We start from the raw sequence: 23,271 nt of genomic DNA, 5'->3' as shown, positions 1-23,271 counted from the left end.
GGACTTGGTCCGCTCTGGTTGTGAGCCCCTCATATAATAGATTCGTCGTCTCGTTCCGAAATTCTCAAAGACTACGACTTCAGTTTGACCGAGTGTCATGTTGTTTGTCTCTCCCTGATACAAACTCATTCGTTACTCTTGAGTGAACAACCGAAACAAGATCTGTTAGAATGAATACCTTGCATCACGATTTCATAATCTATCCACACAACATAAACTGTATACCCGATCAGTACACGACATTATTGTCTGTCCATCTCTACGGAACAACCGCCTTTACTTCATCTTTTACAATAGACAATATCCGTTCTTGGAATTCACTGCCTACAGATGTTAGGGGCTGCCTGACCTAAGGGGGTACATCCAGCTTAACTGCTCCACAATATACATATTTTTTTGTCCCAAATGTGACGTATAGTATTTCCCCTTTTTGTCTGTGAGGCAACTTACTAAATATCTCTCTTATTTTCCGAGTTACGGCTAAAAATATCCACGAAGAGAGTATTAGACAGCACGGTCTGTTGGTAAGCTTCTCGCTCGTTCTCCAAAACTTAAAATTTTGAAAGAGTTTTCTCATACTTTAAAAACTATTAAAGATAATTGCATGCAATTTTACATGGTTATTGTATATGTAATGAACTACAATGTGAATTAATATCTTTGTTCTATTATTAATAGAGAAATGTGAAAAGAAACATTTTTAAGTAAGAAATTTTAGAAAAAAAAAATACTACTTACACTGAAAATGATTTAATGATACTGATTCACGTTGTTGCCACAACATTCTGGAATAGGACGAACGAAAACATGAAAAATATTTAAAAAAAATTGTGGGACCTAGGAGAGAAATAGTGATTGATTGTACAAAAGATTGCCAAAATTTCGCAAATTTAAAGTATTGCAATTTTTTAAAATCGAAGATCGGTTCTTGTGAATGAAGATGTGTAGGCTATATTAACTTCGTAAATTTTGAACTTAATTCATTAAGAGAGACTTGAGAAAATGGAAAAAATAAATTTACGTAGTTTTAATGTATTTAGGCTGGATGTTTCCGTTTATGCTTTCAAGGTCTAGGTGGGAAATCTTGATTTAAATCGCAAAATCTCACTGTGCATTATAATTCATAAATCATGCCTAACTATACTGCGTTCCATAATGTCTGATAGGCAACGTAAACATTGCCGGCAGAGGAAGGTAGAAAGATAATTGCTACTCAATCAATGACAGAGGTCATATCGTACTCTCATCTTCAAGTTGGGTGGTCTAAAACCTTCTATCCACCCAACATCAAAATAAGTCTGGAATGTGACCTCTGCCATTGGTTGAGTAGCAATTATCTTCCTCGCTTCCTTTATCTCTTTTCCTTCCAGCACAGATATTACGAAGTAACGCGTTACTCTGATCGGACTGTACCTGTACTTTTATAAAACCCTGAGGTGGCTTGTTGGCCCTGATCACATATAAGAGATTGATCAGCCTAATATACTTTCAAGACAACTTTTATAAATTTGAATGTGCTGCCATCTAGCGACTTGGGAAAAAAATCACGTTACAACCCCGATTCGAATTACATGGAGTAAGAGCTTAGCAGTACATCCATCCAGTGGTCGTTAGTAAAAAAATCATTTTCGACAGTGGAAATCCTAGTAGTTGGTCTCTTTGAAATATTATTTCATAATATTAGTATAATCAATCTGATATATATATATATATATATATATATATATATATATATATATATATATATATATATATATGTGATCAGGGCTGGGTGGTGAAGTGTGGGAATTTTCATATGAAGAATCCATAATGACAAGTAGTGGCGGACAAAGCACAATTTGGGCTTTTCTCGCAGTTCTTCCGTTTTCCCACGGTAGACTATCATAATTTAACATAATTCCGGCCCATCGCCTCTAGCGTAATGACCAGCATGTCTGGCCGTGAAACGAACGAGTCCGGTTCAAACCTTAGTATGGGATAATTAACCTGGTTGAGGTATTTTCCAGTTGATAAAATATCGTAACACACTATATATTTTTGAGGGCGTAAGGCATCTCAGTGACTCGATCTGGATTGTTGCCAGATACACGTATTTTGTTTATTAATGTAGCTATTTACACGGATATTAGCCACTGGCTTAGTTCAGGTGGTAGACGCATTTGCCTGCTGATCCGGAGTTGCCCTGAGGTGCACTGATTACCTGATTTTTGTTTCAGAGGTTTGTCTCAAATGTAAAGCGAATGTCAAGTAATTCCTTGGCGAATTCCCGGCTTCATATTATCAAATACCATCTCGTTATCAACAGTTGTATCGACGGTGAATTTTAATAATCTAGCTGTTGCCAGAGTGTCGTAAAATAGACAAAAATGAATTGAAATAAATTTTGAATTTAGCCTCCTCAGAGAACCAAATGCGCTAGGTTGTTGCAAGTTTCTTCTTAAAAAAATTGACCAAATGGTTAAAAAAAAAAAACATTTTTTATTGCCACCTCCAGTTAGTGGCCGTGTCAAGTGAACTTCATATGGAAATATTTGTAACTCTTGCCGGATTATTTTTAAAGTGTATGATTGTCAAACTTCTATCAGAATAACTCGGTTTTAAACAGATTTCTCAGGGCTATGTATAGGCCTACTCGCTGATTCCCGATTGCTTTTCCCAATCCGTTTTGCCCAAAGAAATATTTCCAAAAGCAGTTTTTCCCCATGATATTGTGCCCAATGTATTTGTTTCCAACTGTAAGTTTTACCAATTCACATCTTCCAATGACAGATTTTCCCTTTCTCACAAATAATAAACAACAGAAACCTTAAGAAATTACAATCTATAACTTTTTTAATGTGGGCTACATAATTGCTGGGTAAAAGTATAACCCAGTTTTCCAAATTCCTGTTTGTGCCAAACACTAAGTCGATCGAATTGCTCTTATCCCTCTTCTCGTCGGTCGTAACTATAATACAGTAGAAATTAATAATTACTTGATGTTCTTTTATAACGTTCTAGGAAATCTTGAAGCTCTTCAATAGACCTGGGATCTGTTAATTGGTTTTCATCCGTTCACGCCTAATACTTCTTTTTAAATTCTCTCTCTCTCTCTCTCTCTCTCTCTCTCTCTCTCTCTCTCTCTCTCTCTCCTCTGGGCAGCTCATTACGCAACAACAGAGAAGGAGTAATTTCAGGATGTTCACCTACCGTCCTTTTCATTCTATTTAGGACTATAAGAATCCCTTCTTGTACTTTTTCTAATTTCGTTGCATGTGCGTGTTAACCTTCTTTCAATACTTCGATTACATTTCTAATGCTTCTACTAATTGAAGTTGCAGTACACTCTGGTTTGCTTTGTCTCCTTTGGTATATTTTCGATTATAAAACTTCCGTTTAATGCAAGATTCTTACCACATTTGCAGAGATTATAATTACTGCTTCATTAGAAATTTCACAGCAATTTTTTTATATGGTCATTATAAATTTAACTTGAAAATTTCTATATATTACACGTTAATTGATTGAATTGCTGTTGCAAACAATTAAATTAGATTTTAATTGCATTGTTGTTGCATTTCATGTCAAAAATGAAATTCGATTTTTGGGTAGATAAATTGGGTAAGATTTTTTTTGTAGTAGGTTATTTTACGACGTTTTATCACCAGCTTAGGTTATTTAGCGTCTGAATGAGATGAAGGTGATAATGCCGGTGAAATGAGTCCGGGGTCCAGCACCGATAGTTACCCAGCATTTGCTCGTGATGGGTTGAGGGAAAACCCCGGAAAAAACCTCAACCAGGTAACTTGCCCCGACCAAGAATGGAACCCGGGCCACCTGGTTTCGCGGCTAGACGTGCTAATCGTTACTCCACAGGTGTGGACGGTAAGAAAATAATTGGGAATTATGGCTGCGGGGAAAAAATGTTTTGGACAAAATTTAATTTGTAACCAAATTATTGGAAACTGTTGTTTTGGGAAAAGTGACTGGGAACGATACGCGCTTGTACGCATACATTTTCAGTTGTTAAAGAATATTGCCCAAGATGGAGTCTTGTCTTCGAATTTCTCCGCCAATTTCAATGTTCATCGTCTACAGTTTCCAAGTATTGAAATTTCACTCCAAACAATTCACCATGATAGCGCTGTCAAACTCATAAAAATATTTCACACAAATTACCCTTTGTTCGACAGTGTGACGGTTTCTTTACTAGCAGTCGTTGAATGCATTTTGAACCGTAAGTAATGTCATTAATTTCACGGAGTTATTTTTTAGATTTTTCTCAAAAAATGTTTTAATATAATTTGCTCGCTTTACTTCCTTTCTGAGATAAAAATGGTTTTAAATGAAACGTTTCATAGCGTGTTTTGGGAAAGCTATTGAATTAAATCCCGATATGCTTAATCAATTTAAGAGAGCAGTGTATTATGATGGTAAATAATTGAAAGAATGTTAGTTTTGTCCTTTAATTGTGCAGAAATTCGGTCCGAACATGCGTAACTTTTCGTTCTGCAAAGGAATTTTTAAACTTTATGCACTCTGACAACCTTGTAAAGGTTATTACCTGAAGTAGAGTTACAGCTCGCGTAATGCGTATATTTATGAGACAATGAGAAATGTAAAGATAAGAATCACAATTGCTTGTAAGGGAAATTTGATTTTCTGTATGTAAGTTTACTGGTTACTACTTCAAAAATAAAAGTGGGAGGGAACTATTTCTAACTGGCTGAAGGAAGTGCGTATGAAAAACTGAGAATTTTTAAATCATTAATTAGAATTGTATAACGCAAAATAAACTTTTCTTGTTGTCTGTGCTCACCGAATATTTAATTAAAATTAAATCGAAGAGTTTAAAAGTAATGTTTTTAATTTAGTTGGTTTAACGTAAAATAAGCATATCATATATTTATTTTTTCCTTTAGAGTTTTAAATGTTTTAAAATTTTGTTTTTTTTTTTAACGTACATCAGCATCATTATTATTTACGTTCTCTAGAGTATTCAATTGAAATGGTACAGTATAAATATATGTTAATCTTTTCAATTTAGTATGAAATAAGCGTATCTTATTGTCTGCGTTTTCTGAACATTTAATTAAAATTAGATTCTAGAGCTTATTTTAAATTTTCCAAAATGTTATTTAATGTGAAATGAGCAATGTTCATTTTCCGATATGTAACATAGATTAAACACAAACATTAAACGGCATACCTGTATTTTTTCTTACGAGTTTAAAAACAATGTGCATGGTAATGATCTTCAACTTCCCTCTTCATAACAAGCCAGGTGAAGGAGTTGTTCAGAGCAACAGAGCCTTATGTGCACTCCCTGCTGATTACACAGCGTTGCACAATCTCGTAATTCATGTGTTTAAAATGTAAATTTTTTCATCCGTTCACGCCTAATACTTCTTTTTATATTCTCTCTCACTCTGGGCAGCTCATTACGCAACAATAAAGGAGGAGTAATTTCAGGATGTTCGCCTGCCCTTTTTTCATTCAAAATACAGCAAAATGATATTTGACATTTCTTGCGGTTTATCCTGTATGTGTGTACAAAGTGTACGAAGTTAAGTATTTGCATTTTGAAATACTGCGTGTTCTTGTGACATCTGACTGCTTAATCATTTCATTAATGGTTACTTTTTATCCAAAAATGTAGGCTACACTTTTATCGACTTATTTCGTTTAATTATTTTACTGCGAAAATATTGGCGTAATAAAATTCGTACTTTTTACGCACTTTTATGTTCATCAGCGCATTGCGAACTGGTGGATCAAGATCACGTACAAACGTACAAATCAAGCAGGAGACACTGAACTGAAAACTGTGAACTTAAGGACTGGTAATTCTGGCTGTCCCAGCTCACTTTAGTTGAGGAAAATGGTCCAGGAATGGAGTAAGCACGCGTAGAAAATGCAGTCCGTTGCTTGACCTTGATCCGCCAGTTTGAAATGCGCTGACAATAATTTACTTGGTTTAAATAGAACTTATAAAATCTGTGAAGTTCCTCATACTATTTATACCCGAGTGGCAGTGCCATTCTCAAGTCATTTCTCATAATTTTTTGTGTACATTAATCAAAATATTGGGAGGACGGAAGATACTAGATTGAGGTTTGAGGTTTCTCTTTCTTATTAATTCTGTTAAGACTTGAAAAGACATTACATACTTTCGTAAAAATGCTCTTGTCTAGTCCATCTGTCACTCAGTTGACGGTTTCCAAAACACAGAGGACGAAGTTGGAACTCGGACAAGTGGTGTAATTGTGATTAAAGGTTTTCATGGAGTCCAACGTGGTGCGAGATTTTTTTTTTCTATACGTGAAGAAACATCCATCGTTTCACAGCTACGTAGAAGAGCCAAGAAAATAGCTCTATTTGATCCTCGATCCATTATTAGGAACGATTACTTTAAGAAAAGACAAAATTAACTCAGAAAATACGGAGTAGTGTCAAATACAGCAGTCAAGTTCCTCTTGTGTAAAACATTAAAATAGCTTAAATCTAAGTACATGTAGAATACCCTTTATCACTTACTCTGTTCAACATTTACTTTGAGGATTTAGTGAAGATCTGTTTTCAAAACATGGATGAGATGATAGTAGGAGGAAGAAGAATACGGAGTAAAGTGCATAAGATTTGCTACTGATATGGCGTTGTTTGCAGAAGAGGAGATGATACTAAGGGATATGTTGCTGGAGCTAAATGACAGCTGTGAGGAGTGTGGAATGGAAATAAATACAAAGAAGACGAAGACTATGGTAAAAGTACGAATTCAAAACGAGGCAGTAGAACGAATGGACAGCTTCAGATATTTAGGGTTTGCTAGAAGTAGTAACATGAGATGCTGCCAGGAAGTCCAAAGGCAAACGAAGCTTTAATAGAGAAGGAGATCTTCTGCAGACCTCTGTAAAAATAACCAAGGGAGAGACTAGTGAAGTACTTTGTGTGGAGTGTGGCATTGTATGGTGTCAGAAGTATGATATTACGACGGAGTGAATAGAAGCAACTAGAAGCATTTTAAATGTGGATATGCAGAAGATTGGAGCGTGTGAAACGGACAGAAAAATTAAGGAAAAAGAGGAAGAGTGGCTAAAGAAAGAATGATGCTCAAACTGCTCAGGAAGAGGCAGAAACTTTTGGCTGGGTCACTGGCTAAGAATGGAAGGAATAGTGAATGGAAGAAAGGTTCGGGACAGAAGAAGATATCAGATGATAAAAGACAATAAAATAAATTAATCATATTCGGAGACGAAGAGGAATGTGGAAAAGAGAGAAGATTGGATTAATTAATTAATTGTATCTGAAAGTATTATTTTCTAAAACAACATTTGTCAAAGATTCGGTACTTTTTGATGTTACAGATTTTTTTTCAGTTATAAATTAGTACGCTGCCATAAAAGTTTTTTGTCTAATGACATGGTTATCAACTTGCCGTTATTCGACATGTCTCCAGAAGCGTGTTCATAGGTCTTTGTTGCACTCGTAATTAATGAATGTTGATGAGAATTGTTGGAATGTTACAGGAGAATCAGAATATCCGGACAAAACCCCTTTATTACCTGGATCGCGGGCTTGCCCAACACAAATTATAGTAAATTAAGATGAAGCGAGATTTGAACCTTGCCTCAATGGCTTATAAGTAGACATCGGATTTTTAGGCACTAAAAATTGCAGTTTTAGGCGCCTAAAATAAGCTCAAAATTTGTAAAATTAGGCTCTATTTTAATGAAAATAGGCATTTTAGGCACATCAAGGTATCATATTTATTTCTTTCACTGAAATTTTTAGTTATACACTAAAATACGCACAAAAAAGTATGTTTAAACATTAAAAAAGAATACTATATTATATTTATAAACAGAGCTGCACAAATTTAATATATTGAAACTAATGAAATAATGATCATTGATATCAAGATTACTCATTTTAAGTTATTGAAATTCAGTTCCATGCTCAGACTTTATTATAATTATCTGCACAGTGCACCACCAGAATTTTTTCTAAATTCTCCACAGTTAACCTTTGCTCTTTTGTCACTGAGAATCATTTTGAAAGCAGAAAACTTCTTTCAACCGAAACTGATGTGAGAGGCGCAAATTTTAAATTAGGTACAATAGAAACATCAATACTTACTGGAACATTTACACTTTCCCCCGATATCACTCTTGATACTTTTTCCAACAATGAAAATCCTACATTCTTATTTAATACGTTGTCCCACTTATTTTTAACTTTTTTCCCAGTTTCGCCCAAAGCAGAATGTATGTTCACTTGAGCTTCCTTTACTATTGCTATTTGGCTACAAAGAGATTGTTTTTCACGTTCTAATTGTTCAATGCTTGCAGGTATGAAAGAAAAGTTTGATGTTATGTAGGCAATATCGTTTTTCACTCGTGAGTCATTCAGACAATCTTTCACTGCTTTCACACACGCTGCACTATCAGTTTCAGGTAATTTATCAATAACTGTGACCACTTCTTTAAAATACTTAGAATAATACACCACTGACTAAATCCAGGTTCCCCATCGTGTAACAACCGGCTGAGGTGGGAGTGGGATATCTGGAAAGTTCTCTCTGAATATTGAAATCCTGGATGGGGCTTTACAAAAACATTTTTTTGTGTTAGAAATAAACGAATTGACAAGAGGAAATTCATTCCGGATTGTTTCAGAAACCCTGTGAAGGCCATGTGCTAGACAGGTTACATGCGTGAGGTTAGCATAAAATGTTTTAAGAAGTGGAGCTGCAGCAACCATGTATGAGGCAGCATCAGTACAAAACAACAGAACTTTAGAATCGTCTATATTACCTGAGTATAAAGACTGTAGGCCTTTATTTACAAAATAAGCAATGGCTTGGCTATTCACTTTCGAAAGTTCCTTAACACATACGAGGTGTGGAATCGAAGGTCCATCAGGACTAAGTTTTCCTACTACTATATTTGCTATATACCTATTCATAGGATCTGAGGTTTCATCCACAGAGACCCATATGTAAGAATCACCTATATCCTCCCGAATGGAAGCTAAAGTTTCATTGTATATTCTGTCTAAGTAATTTTTTCTTAGGGTCGACTCAGATGGGATATTTTGTTTGCAGTATTTTTGTAAAAACTGTCTTAAAACCGGATTTTCAATTGCATTCCAGGGAATGTTAGCAGCAACAAACGCTCTGGTTAAATCAGCATAGAAATTGCTGCTGAGATTGGATGAAGTAGGCTGTGTTAGTAAAGTTTGTTGCAGTTGATTTTTCTGCTGAGCTTTAGCCTTATGAGCCGCTCCTTGCACATGTTGCTTTAGGTGGCACTTCTTTTCTTGCGAAATCTAAAAATGTAAAGTAAACTGAATTAAAATAAAATCCTAATTGTTGTATTGCCGTATTTCTATCACAAAGTTAGTGGGTTCGAACAATCAAAATTTTAATGACCTGCAAATACTTTAACTATCGGAATTTAAAAGGTTAAAGTGTAGTGGTCTTAAAAAGAATTATACCTCAGGATAGCTCAGTCAATGTATAAATATTATAGGCCTACTCATTAAAATTAATAGAATTTATATATTTCAACTATTGTTACATACCTGTTTGCTACAAATCTTGCAGAATATTATTTTTCCATCATAAGTGAATTCTGAATATTCTGTTAGCCATTGCCGGATCAATGTAGATTTTGCACTTATATTTTTCGGCATTATCGCGTTAAACTTAACAGGAAAACTTCTCAACACAAATAAGGTGAGGGAAAGAGCAACTGTTAACGAGCATTCGAATGAACCGTTGTTATTGAGATTCAATTGGACAAAAATACAAAGTTCCACTTATTGTTGCATTTCCTGGTAGTGTTAACACTAGGAGGGCCATTCTTTTAAATATTTTGTAATGGTTTACCCTACTAATTCGCAGTTTTACGACTTTTCATAAATATTTCAAAAACACTCTTTCTCCAAAAATTGTGATTTTATGACACTCTGAAGGGCAGTACAGCTAATCGGTTTCCGACCGAAAACAGTCATTTTTATAGTATAGTATATCTCTGAATCAGCACATGTTGTGATTGTTGCCTGCTTCAAAACTAAGGTTGGTTCTTTGTCGGCATTTATGCCTCCAAACATGTTAAATTCGGTGAAATCTATTGCGAGTGTCGTGAGATTCAAAACATTTTGTTTCCTTTATCAATGGTTTCATGGCCGGTGTGAAGCAAACTTTCCACTTTTTAAATGCCTTAAATTTCGCAGTGAATGCATGTATAAATTATAAAAAGTAAGAGTAAAATGCGAAACTTTACAGTGAGTTAGGCATTTTTAGGCGAATATTAACAAATTAGGCTCTAATAACCGTTTTAGGGCATTTTAGGGCACTATAAAACTCTTTGAATACCTTTCAATTTCCATGAAACAGAAATATTAATAATTATTTTTACTTTTCTCCTAAAGAAACAAAATAGGCATTTGCCCTAGAATCCGATGTCTGCTTATAAGTAGACAGTGGATGCGGGATGACTTATCGTAGAATGTAGGTGCACATTTACTATATGTTACATTTTTTTCATTCAGACCATTGCATTGGCTCAACAGGTTTTAAACGTAAACAGACGACGTCAACATGCTACTGGTTCTCCGTACAGTCAGAAGGAAAAGAAAACTCGTCATCATTGATGCAATTACGAGCGTTGCGACGATACATTCTCGAAAGTTGTCGAAGGTGAATCGTCTTCGCCTATCGCTTAAACAGTTCTTGTATCGAGAGAATTTCTGAAGAAAACCTCTAAAATGGGGATCACTCAATTTCTTTAGAGGAATATTTGTACTGAGCATCATATTGCAACGTGTCCTCAGACCCGCACAACTAGATGATGATGATGATGATGATGATGATGATGATGATGTAGATGGTTCCTCAGATTTCATTTCAACGCATTTCCTGTGCGATGTACTGTTGCATTGTTTCTCTATAGCCTGACTTCTGGTTTTTATTTCAATTTTACATACATTACACAAGGTATTGTCTTCGTTAATACATAAAATGTCACTTTCATAATTCTTAATAATTTGCATTTCGTATCTCTGAGCGAATTTAACGTTTTGCCATTATGAATGGATCAGCAGAACACTATTAATAATAATAATAATAATAATAATAATAATAATAATAATAATAATAATAATAATAATAATAGTTTATTTAACCTGGCAGAGCTAAGGCCATACGGCCTTCTCTAACACTCAACGAGGAGTAAAACTGCGTTACAAAAAACACTACAAATTTACAAAGTACACTACAATTTTACACACAAATCTGAATAAAGTAATAATAATGTAATGTAAACAACAAGTAGAAATCAGACATAATATATAACATACAGAAAGAAAGGAAAAAGCATAATAAAATGTGAAAAGCAGGTCAAAATAAATGAGACAAACAAAGAATAAAAAATAAGACTTTTATTGATAATAATAATGATGATAATAATAATAATAATAATAATAATTGTTATTATTATATTATATTATTACTATTCAATGCGTACTAAATACTTGAGCAGGATAACACACATAGCGTTGCAATGTTACTATGAACGCTGCTGTACTCGCCAGGTACACAAAGACGGACGGCGCGGCACCTGCCATATACTCTGATACGAAAGAACTTCCCTTTTCCTTAAGTCATCCCTGATACCCTGTGTACTTATACAGTAAGTAGATTCCTGCGTTTCGTTACCTAATGCTAGGTTTACACGGCGACAGTTTAGAGCGAGAGAAGATCTAAAGTATCAGGAGAGCTCTCTAAAGGGTGTTTACACGGTGACAGAATATAGCTTCTCTAAACCCATTAGCGAGCTCTCATGAGATTTATATAACTCTAAACTCTAATGTTACTCTCCGGACCGTTTACATGGTGCAGACAGTTTAGAGTGAGAGAAAGTGTTGCGAGCATATAGAAAAGAACAGGCTGGTCAGTGCGTTTACAACTATGGCAGAAACACAACGTTTTTCGGCCGCTGTAGTGTGCAATTCTTCTGAATTGAAGAAGGCAGAGGAAAAATAGATCTACGTGGGAAAAACCCTGGATATCTCGTCGGAACACGCATGGAACTTACACATCGGACCTGTAATTGGCAAAAAAGACACAACTATGAGGATTGTCATTAGTATAAAGGAAAGGCTGTTGGTCACATTACGCTTCCTAGCAACAGGTTTATACCCTAAACACATTATTTTATTGTTCTTAACAGAATAAATTATGAATAATAATAATAATAATAATAATAATAATAATAATAAATATACATATGAAAATGGTAGACTACATTGCTCATGTAAAATGTATTAAGTTTCTTTCATTATGTTCGAAAAGGTATGGTATATGAATTGAACAACAGGAAGGTAGTGCCTGAGTTTATAATATGTAATATATTTTCATATCAAAAATGACAACCATTTATTTTAATATAATTGATACGTAGGAGTTTTGAACTTACGTCTATGACCATAAAATATTGTACGAAGCATTTAATACGCAACGACGAGTCCTTTAAATGCCCCAAATGTCAATGTCAATAAGTGTTCTGCTACAAATATCTAGAACCGAACAGCGCTCTGAGCGGCGGAATTGCGTCTCTACATTTACACGGCGAGAGTTTAGAGAAGAGAGGGCTAGAGATTATAGCTGAGTATAGCTCGTGCGGAACCTGGTGAAACTTGGAGGGAGAGAACAGTATTGTGGTGTGGGATCGACTACCGACCGATGTTATGTGACGAGATGCAAGCGAGACTGAACAAGCGTTACCTCCTCCACTCTTAACCGCCCGTAGAACTAGTTTCTCCATCAAGGTCAAGCTTCACCAGGTTCCATTCGAGCTATATCACCGTGTAAACGGTTTTGAGAGTAGGTATCTCGTTGACTCTAATTAGATATTAGAGAGACTAAATAGAGCGGCCTTGAAAACTGCTCTCGCCGTGTAAACACCCTGGACAGAGAACTCGCATATGCTCTCAACTCTCATTATAGCTACTCTAAATTATTTAACTCAGTTGAACTTTTTCATAAACTCTCGCGACAGAAGCAGTATAAATGACTGCCAAAAACAATGGAGTGTCGAAGACACGAAGATTAATTGAAGCATATGAATTGGAAAGTTGTTTGTGGAATGTGTTTAACAAGAATTACAAGAATAAGGACCTTGAGAAATCAGGCATTGTCAAAATTAGCTGAGACTGTTGAGGCATCTGAATTTGGCTTTTAGTTTTGTTAATTTATTGTAATTTGGCCATAATTTTAGCAAGATCTATTGTTTTAGTTTTTTAATTTGTGGGTTTTATTCTTGCTTATTTATTTGTTGGAGGAAGTACAGCGAAAGGTCCATAACCTCCAGTAAGTGCGAACTGTAATAATAATAATAATAATAATAATAATAATAATAATAATAATAATAATAATAATAATAATAGTATTATTATCACTATTTTATTATTATTATTATTATCACTATTTTATTATATTATTATTATTATTATTATTATTATTATTATTATTATTATTATTATTATTATTATTATTACTATGCAATTATCACCATTCACTTGATGTGGAATATTTTCTATATTCCTTCAATACTATTGATAATGCATCATATTAATAATAATAATAACGCTCACCTAGTACATTACAAACAAATCACATAACTGGTACAATGGGTTTTGTACCGGTATCTGTTAACAAGAATATAGTTATAATTTAACAAAACGAAATAGGCACAAATATTACACTGTAGTAGTAGAACCATTATAAACACAATATAATGAAAGAAGATGAACAATGTTATGTGAAAAATTATTGTTTTTTTTTTTTCTTTGAACACTCGGTCTCGTTTGAGGAGCTGAAACGCAATCAGTCATTTTCATCGCAAATTCTGCACACTTTTTTTTAACATTGGAGATAAATTGGACTTTGGCCCTTGTAGCAAGATTATTTTTTATCTCTTTAATTTTGGGGGGGGGGGCACAAAGCACATCTTCTTCTTCTTCTTCTTTTTCTTCTTCTTCTCAAGAACCACTTCTTCAGCTGCATCCGTTGCCTTTCTTTCGTCAGGAAGCCTGAAAATTGTCTTTATACAGGATTCCTACAAAATACCTTTCCGATTTCGAACACATGTAATTTACGTGCTATGAATCTGAGGTGCATGAAAATAGTACCAATGGAAAGAGAAACTCCAAACGTTTAGTTTCTTGGCTTAAAGATGTTCAATGTGTCCCCCCTCCTTAGTAACACGGCACACATCAAGCCTATAGTCAAGTTCCACGTAGGTACGCGGATTTTCCGATCTTCAGATTCTGAGGTTATGTCTGTTCACCTCACCAGAAAGTTGAAAAGTGACGTCGTCAGAAAACACCACGGAACGAATAAATTCATCATCGTTTTCAATTAAAGTCTACATACTTGTGCAAAAATTTATTCGTAGTACCAGGACGAATAGAAGGAATAGTGTACGCACTCAGCGAGTTTACACGGGTCCGCCGCAACGCGGCGCTTCTATCGCTAGGATCGTGACTTGGAGGAAGTTTACAGTTCTTGTTACGCTAAACGTAGTTCTTTTTAAAAGCAAATTTCTACCATTTAACCCGTCTATTCGTAACTTTAAGAATACCTGCATAGTCCCTTATTCATAATTAATAGCCTTCTCTCAGTTAATACTATTATGAACGTTCGTAACAGAAAATACAATGGGATCTGAAACGCTATGAAAGCGATAAGTTCAGTATTTAACAAGTTGCGAATTCAGGGACAGAAAACTCTACAAAATGTTAAATAAAACCAGAGTTGAAAGATATTTTACGTGCTTATAAATTAATTAAATTACTCACCATATGAATGATTAGTTGCCTGCTATCTTCGAGAGTTTGCGAGATGACTTGGCGGATTTACGAGCTTGTAATTCTCTTCGGATTTCCTGTGTCCTGAAGAAGAATCGGCACTTTAAGTAGTGGTAAACCAATTTAGGAATAATATCCATGATGTGTTCTCTGCAACAACCTGCTCCCGAAGACTGGATCGTAAGAGCGTCAATAGTGTCAAGACAGTCATAGAAGATATCACCCCACATTACACTCGCTGAGCTAATCTTTTCTTTAATTTTCATTTCTGTTTGAAGAAGTACGTCGTACACAGCTTGGGAGGGATGGGTTAAAAAACTGACATTCCTACATTCCTACCGGATCCGTAGTCCTTGATTTGGGTGAGAGCTGCACAATGTTTAGACACATTACTTTACTGTCGAAGGGAATGGGCACAGAGGGTACACGCAATAAACTTAGAGGAATGATTTACGACATAATCTGATACATGATGCACTAAAAATCTGTCAATCAGCACGGCAGGAGTGGTATTTACCAACTCGGGCACAGCACTTTCCCAGCCTTGACCATGCATTTCTTCACAAAGAACAATTTTTTCTTTTATACAAGTTTCTACAGACTTCTTAACTGCCTTGTTACGTAATAATGTCTTTTGTCACTATTTCTACCGTATCCCGAGCTACAACTCGGAGCAAAACAGTACGGCATTTTTGCAATTATTTTGTAAACCACCACACAATATTCTTTTGTCACTGATTAATTCAAAGTACAACAAATTGAAGACATCTACATAAACCCAAACAACAATGCATACTAACAACCCCTAACAACTTTCACCATTAAACGCGCGAGAAATTGTATTTTCGAGGTGTCCGACCTCAGACAAACGATGGACTTTATCGATCGAAGCGCCACTAGTTCTCAGGTCCGCCACCGACAATGAGAGAACATAGGAGTGCGTACACTAGTCCTTCTTTTCGTCCTGGTAGTACTTTGTCCTCTGGTATTAGGGCTTGCAGCAACTGTAGTAGGTATGGATGGAGTCGCAACCGCTTGCGAAGAATAGTGCCTTTAAATCTGTGTACCATTTACGGATTTTAGGTCCACTGGGTGGATCTGCACCAAATTTTGTTCGGTAATGCCTTTGTACATTAATAACCCACTAGTTCATATGAAAATTAACCTCTTCTGTCGTCTATAGCAGCCATTTCGCCTCAACAATGAACAAATTTGTTTGTATACTATTATGAGGCGTGTTATCAAGTAGGGAAACAATGTTAACACAACTAAACTTTTTGAGTTTCTCTTACCATTGGTACTATTTTCATGCATCTCTGATTCATAGAATGTAAATTACATGACGTGTGCCGACTTGAGCTATAATTTTCACATTTTTGATAAAGACTATCAACTCCGTCCTTCGTGCAATTATAGTATTCTATACGAATAAATAAATAATGACTCACCCAACAATATTAGTAACGCAAGTGATATGCGCGGTCAGGTTACACAACTGCTGACACACTGCTCAGAACTTAGATGGGTGATGATGTCATAAAAACGCACTGACCAGCCTATTCTTCTATAAATGCTCTCTCTCAACACTTTCTCTCACTCTAAACTGTCTGCACCATGTAAACGGCCCGGAGAGTAACTTAGAGTTTAGAATTATATAAATCTCATGAGAGCTTGCTAATGGGTTTAGAGAAGCTATATTCTGTCACCGTGTAAACACTCCTTTAGAGAGCTGTCATGATTCTTCAGAACTTCGCTCTGAACTGTCGCCGTGCAAACGTAGCATGATTATTACTTTAGACCTGTATTTCAAGAGTTATGCGCAAGCTTATATAATCTCGTACGCAACAATCGCGAGAGTTAATGAAAAAGTTCAACTTAGCTGACTAATTTAGAGTAGCTATAATGAGAGCTGACACTATATGCGAGTTCTCTGTTCAGGGTGTTTACACGGCGAGAGCAGTTTTCAAGGCCGCTCTATTTAGACTCTCTATTTAGATATTAGAGTCAATGAGATACCTGCTCTCACAACCGTTTACACGGTGATACTCAGCTATAATCTCTAGCTCTCTTCTCTAAACTGTCGCCGTGTAAACGTAGCATAAAGCCGCCAAGCGACTCGTAGATAGGTAATTGTGGAGTATAGATCGATGACATCCCACCCTACTACACACTTCAGGCACAGTCTAGTATATACAGTCACGAAGCTCAATACGTAGGGAATATGCATCCATAGATAGTTGCTAACCACTAGGATCGCTACTACCGCCTCATCACAGACAATGCGAAATATTACCGGCACAGTCTATTGTTTCTAGTACCCACACCAACTCAAGCTTCGTGACTGTATGTACTAGACTGTGGTTCAGGTCTGCTGTTCCATAAACATGCGAAAACAAAACAAAGCTAGGCGCTTGGAGATCAGTGCTCTAGTAGATGAACTTGGTAGCGACCACTTCATTAGGAAAGAAGAAGGTGTATTTTATCAGGCAGAAGTAATTTTTCATGCGAAATACTTAAAATGTTTGCAGTCATTCATCGTAATGTGTAGAGACTCGTAAATCACGCACATATAATTTGTTTTATTTTAATTTTGTGCTGACATTTATGTTTTTTATTTGTTCATTCCAATCTTCAATTAAATCTAAAGTACCTTAATGCGTTTTAATTATTGTATAAATCAGAGGTAGACCATTTGCGGGCAGCATGTAGCCATGCAACTAAATAAAAATATTTTTTTATGATTCATGACTTCAGCTGTTTTCTTGCTATGATAACATTAATTGTATTTGATTAAAACAATTGTTATAAAATGCTTCATAACACGTTCTAGTAAAATAAAATAGCAACACGCTTTCTATTTTACTTAACAATAAAGGCAAACTTTTGCAGTGCAGAAGTGTCATTTGCAACGAAAACAGTTAAAATTCTTCACTGATATAACAGATTTAATACGCCTAAATGGATTTATAAATTTATTTTCTTCTAATTTTCGGCAGACAACGAACAACGTAGATAAGTATTGTATGCAACTCGTACAAAAGTAGCTTTATTAACTCCTGGGTCTTATATCACTCCTTCCGGTCGTGATCTAACTTCACCCACTCGGTAGTAAAGCTCCACTTTTGTACATCGGTATATAATTAATTACTATTAGGCCTATGTGGTGCCTGAATTTTTATTGAGTTCAATTTTTTTTAAGACTTAAATTTCTTTTATGTCACTACGACTAATACGTAATGTTAACGAAAGCATTGTATGAAGATTAATAGTCTATTGTTAAAAATTTTGTTGCTCATCTCAAGATACAACTTCAGTGGAGAGCACAGAGCGTCAATGAGAGAGTGTGTTTGCACTGCGTAGATATTTAATATTGCTTAACATGTTTTCGTAAATATATCATCTAAGCTCGAATAATTTTCTCATTGCGTGTGTGGGCAAAATGTAGTGGCTCCCGAAAATGAAGAGGATGGCTCCTGAAAATGTTTAGTTCTGTCTAAAAATAAAAATTATTGTATTTTATTGTATAAGCTGCCTTCTAATAATTCTTTGGGGTATTCACTTTCTCTGAGAGATCAGATTTCAAATGTATTACTTCAGAAACTCACGGTATTGATAAAATTGCATTCGAAAAGCTTACAAGTAGTTAGGTAGTTCTGGTTACAAAACAATCTGCCAAATTAGCAAAACGCTGTCTGGTGATCGTGAAAAAACTTCAACAGAAGAGGAATTCACTGAAGAAGAGTTGTGGTGTTTTTCACATGGATCTGTTACATCATGCGATGTGGAAAGGACATTTTCATTCTCAAGGAAACCTCAGGACAAATTTCCTTATCTACTGTGACAGCCACGAATAAGGCAAGATTACTCAAAACAAATAGTTTATTTGATTTTTCTTTATTTGTTTTTGCATATTATGGTGCATATTTTCTACATTTTTCTTGTATATTTGCACGCATATTTTACTATTTGATTGTGCATATAAATCCGAACTCTATAAATGTAAAATTTTCCCGACACAACGTACTGTTGACTAACACGACTATGGCAGATAACTTCCGATTTCAAAAACAGGACGTTATTATTATGTTATTTTTGTCTGAGTATAGTATATATATTCAAGCATACATGTACAGCCACCTCTGACGGTAGCTATAGTCGTACCAACGCGTTGTTTAAACTTTAACTTACCAACAGCACAAAATTGTGTTCATCGACTAGTTTAAGCGAGCGGCAGTTGCTAATATAGCAGAGGACAGTAATATTTTAACGTAAGTACGTAGATATACGGTATTTAGTGAGTTTGGTGTATTATTAGACTTCAGATTTTTAGGTTCTAAAATTTGATTATAGGTACTTAAAATAGACTTTAAAGAATAGAAAATAGACTCTAAACCATACCTGCACAAACAGCGCTCAACGAGCGCGCGCGCTCCTTCTGAGCGGGAGAGCTGTGTTTACCGCTCGCCGAATCGGAGAGGAAGATACGTCAGAATGACATAGACTTGCTACAGGTAGAGGAGAGGGAAACGACCACTCAGTTATCTAGTGGAGTGCAGTGTGTAGGTCTATTCTCAGTAACTGTTTCACGTTTCTTACCTACTGCTACAGTACAGAATGAAGGAATCTAAAAGACGGAAAAGTGGTGATCAGGCAAATTCTTTCAATGTTGCATGGGAAAATGCTTATTTTTTTCATAACTGCTGGAGTAAATACTCAGTGCTTTATCTGCCACAACATTTTGAAAGGTAGAAAGAAACGTAACATAATGCGTCATTACGAATATAGACTTAAAGATACTAAATATATTAATCCTCAACAATTTAAATATCTCTCTTCAGGGAAAAGGCCAGCTCAGTGTTGATATGTTGAATAAATTACGGGATTTCAATCGTAAACTTACAGTAAGTCAGTTTCGGGAAGGTAATATGGCTTACTTTCGAAAGATAGAAACTGCTCGTGATGAAGCCATGTTAAACGATTATGTGCAAATATTAACTGAAATTCATAATGAATTTAATTCTAGGTTCCAAGATCTTGTCTTAAGGTCCACACCTGTGGAGTAACGCTTAGCACGTTTAGCCGCGAAACCAGGTGGCCAGGGTTCGATTCCCGGTCAGGAAAAGTTACCTCATTGAGGTTTTTCCGGTGTTTTCCCTCAACCCAGTATGAGTGAACGTTGAGTAACTTTCGGTGTTGGACCCTGGGGGTGGGTGGTTATTGTGGCCCCACGTTGGGCGCCATTTGAGGGTGGGTGCGTCTCGGTGTTGCGTGAGATTCACTCAGGGTAGCCGAGGTACTGTTGTGGTGTAGGATGATGTCGGGAATAGTACCAAGCCGGCTACTTATATAAAAGGCAGTGTAAACTCCAAAACTATACGTTTATTGTCGTATTCACTTGGTAAACCCTAGAGTATGTATCTCCGGCTGACTTATAATTCAATCGTTGGTCGCACTTCTGTATCGACTCTATGGCGGCTCTGAATAAGCTCTATCCGATACTATAACTTCTATACTCTGTCCAGTACACTATAATCGAAGCTCCTAAACGTTGACGAGTAGTCTCGCCGATGACAAAGTTCTATCTATCGAGTCTTCGCCGGAAGAAAGACTATTAGGTTGGGCCGCCGACACCCAAAAAAACTCAGTGTGTCGTGCGTCGACACGAAAAGAAGTCGTAGTCCTGTCGACACAAAACGAAGTAGTTATTGTGCCCTGTATGTAGAGCCATCGACACGATAAGAAGTTGTGTTCTTCTCCTCTCCGCGCCCCGTCACCCTTATTTATAAAAACCTATCCTATGCTAAAACTAACTATCCTATTGGTTAAAAACTACGTCACTCAACCGGCCTAAAATCTATTCTCTGTTGGTCCAAAGTGACCTCATAAGCTGAACCACGATCTCTTCTTATTGGGCGCGAAATACGTCATGTCTAAATTTAAACTTTGGACTTCCCACAACATCAAATTAGTTCGAAGATCTTTCGAGAACCCCGTTCTTTGGAAAATCCCAAGCTTGCAGAAGCTTTCCCACGGGTCTAGTCCAACTTTGGCTTTTACGCTTGAAAGAGTGTCTATGCAAAACCCTGCTCAAGGTGGCCATAAATCTGTCCGATGCTGACAGCTGACGAGAGGATGTGAACCATCTGCGTGGGAAACTAATTCTAACCAAGTCGCCAGAACATCCCCGCGGTTACATGTCACAAAAATATGGAGATATCACTTCGCTATTAAATCAGTCTCTCCCTCTCCTAATTACTGCTTCAAATGCCCATCTACATAAACATTGGAAATTCCTGAAAGAGTTTCCAATGTTATGAGATGTCCCCGCTTTCTGCCTATAACTAGCCTCATAGTTCCCCTTCGCGGTCAGCCGGTGATACATTATTTACAATACAATCAGATTACAATGCCACTACAAACAATTACAATAAATATTACATATATCTTCACAAGCCTTTCTATGTACACAACTCTCACACAATAAGCACAACAATGTACAATTTATATTCATATTTACAAATGTACAATACCATTCATTCACATATTTACATTTATTTATTCGTTGATCAATTACACACTCTGCGTGCTTGGTTGTACCAGCCGCGCTGTATAGGTTCACCTGGCTGTACGCGTGAGACTAACTATCCTTACTCTTTCTCATTCCTGCCTCCTTGCCTCTCCTGTTTGAAAGGTCTCAAGAGTTGCTTGTGGTACCTTCCAACAGGTTTACTTTTTCCCCTTTCTACCAATTCGAAAGTATGGTCTCCGTATTTACTTTTAATTTCGTAGGGCCCCTTGTACAGTAACTCCATGCGTGAGTAACGTCCTCTAAGGGCGGAAGATTACTTCACGTCCCTGAGCAATACCAAATCGCCGGTTGTGGGCTCCCATTTGTGGCGATATCTTTTGACTTTACCGAGTCTATACTCAGCCTTTTTCCTGATTCGGGCGAAAGCTAGTTTACACAGTAGTTCCGCACTAGGAGGCTCACCCTCCTGTATTGCCTGCGGCAAACTCTTTATCATGGGATCGGGATCGATCCCTAACATAAGTTTGATCGGAGCTATTCCGGTCGTTGGATTGATAGAGTGGTTCATGACTCTCTCAATCACCTCACATTGCCTAAACCAGTCCTTATGGTTTCGGCGACACAGAATACGGACATACAATGATCTATCCCTAAGCGCTCTTTCGCAGGGATTACCGCTGGGGAAGTATGCGGAGCAATTGTATAGCTTCACGCCCGTATCTTCCAGCCTTTTGCAAAACACTTTCGATTTATGTACCGACACATTGTCACTGAGCACCGGTGTTACCGGGCCGTAAGTCGGTATGTAGTCTCTAACCAGCTTATCAGCACACAACTTACTGGAGATATTTCTTAAAGGGTAAATCTTTACAAATTTTGTAAATACATCGTACGTAACAAATATGTACCTGTGTCCGAAGGACGATGTGGGCATTGGACCGTGTTCGTCCACTGCTACAAGTTCATTCTTTTTACCCCTGATAATGACCTGTGGTACATTGTCATACCTTAGATTTAGAGGTTTCGCCCTCTGGCAGACCTCGCAGCGAGATATTGCCCTTCTAACCTTCTTTGACAGTTGCTTAACATAAAATGATTCTGACATAGTTAAAATAATCCTATCACACCCAGAGTGACACATAGATAGGTGAAAGTTACTTCTAAATTCATTCTCCATACTCGCAGGTACGTATATCTTCCACTTCTGGACATCCCTACCATGCAATTTATACAAGATACCACAGTGCAATCCATACACTTCACCTTTCACCTGTGAGAGTTCTCTAGCTTTGTCCATTAAGGCCCTTATCGTGGAATCCTCCTGCTGCAAATCTGCAATTCTCCGAAATTTTTCCGTCAGAGCTCCATTCCTCGTGGAATCAATTTTCATCACGGCAATTTCGTACGCGGGGGCGGTGATAGTTTCCGGTAGCCCCGATTTGGAATTCAAACGAGAGAGACAATCACCAAAGATATTGTCTGCCCCCGGAATATGTCTAATCGTCACATCATGAGCCAAAATCTCGTGCACATATCTAGATATTCTAGAGTTCGTCAATTTGCATCTACTCAGAAACGCTAGGCTTACATGGTCAGTAAATATGATGATCTGCCTATTAAAGATATACTGACGGAACTTCTGTAGTGCGAAGTACACAGCAGAAATCTCTAGTTCCGTGATTGATGCGTTGCTTTCGGTACGCGACAGTCCCCTAGAAGCTGTGGTAATCACATGTCGCTTATTATCTTCATCTGTCTGACATAGAATTGCTCCATATCCATATGGAGACGCATCAGTATAAATCTGAAAAGGTAGGCTGTCGTTAGGCCTTTCCAACAGAATTGAGTCGGCGAAAAGCAGTTTCGTTCGATCGAATGGTTCCTGCTCTGCC

The sequence above is a fragment of the Periplaneta americana genome, chromosome 13, assembly GCF_040183065.1.
Source record: "Periplaneta americana isolate PAMFEO1 chromosome 13, P.americana_PAMFEO1_priV1, whole genome shotgun sequence".
NCBI classification, from domain to species: domain Eukaryota; kingdom Metazoa; phylum Arthropoda; class Insecta; order Blattodea; family Blattidae; genus Periplaneta; species Periplaneta americana.
The sequence above is the reverse complement of the archived record's forward strand: the minus strand, read 5'-3'. Positions refer to the sequence as shown.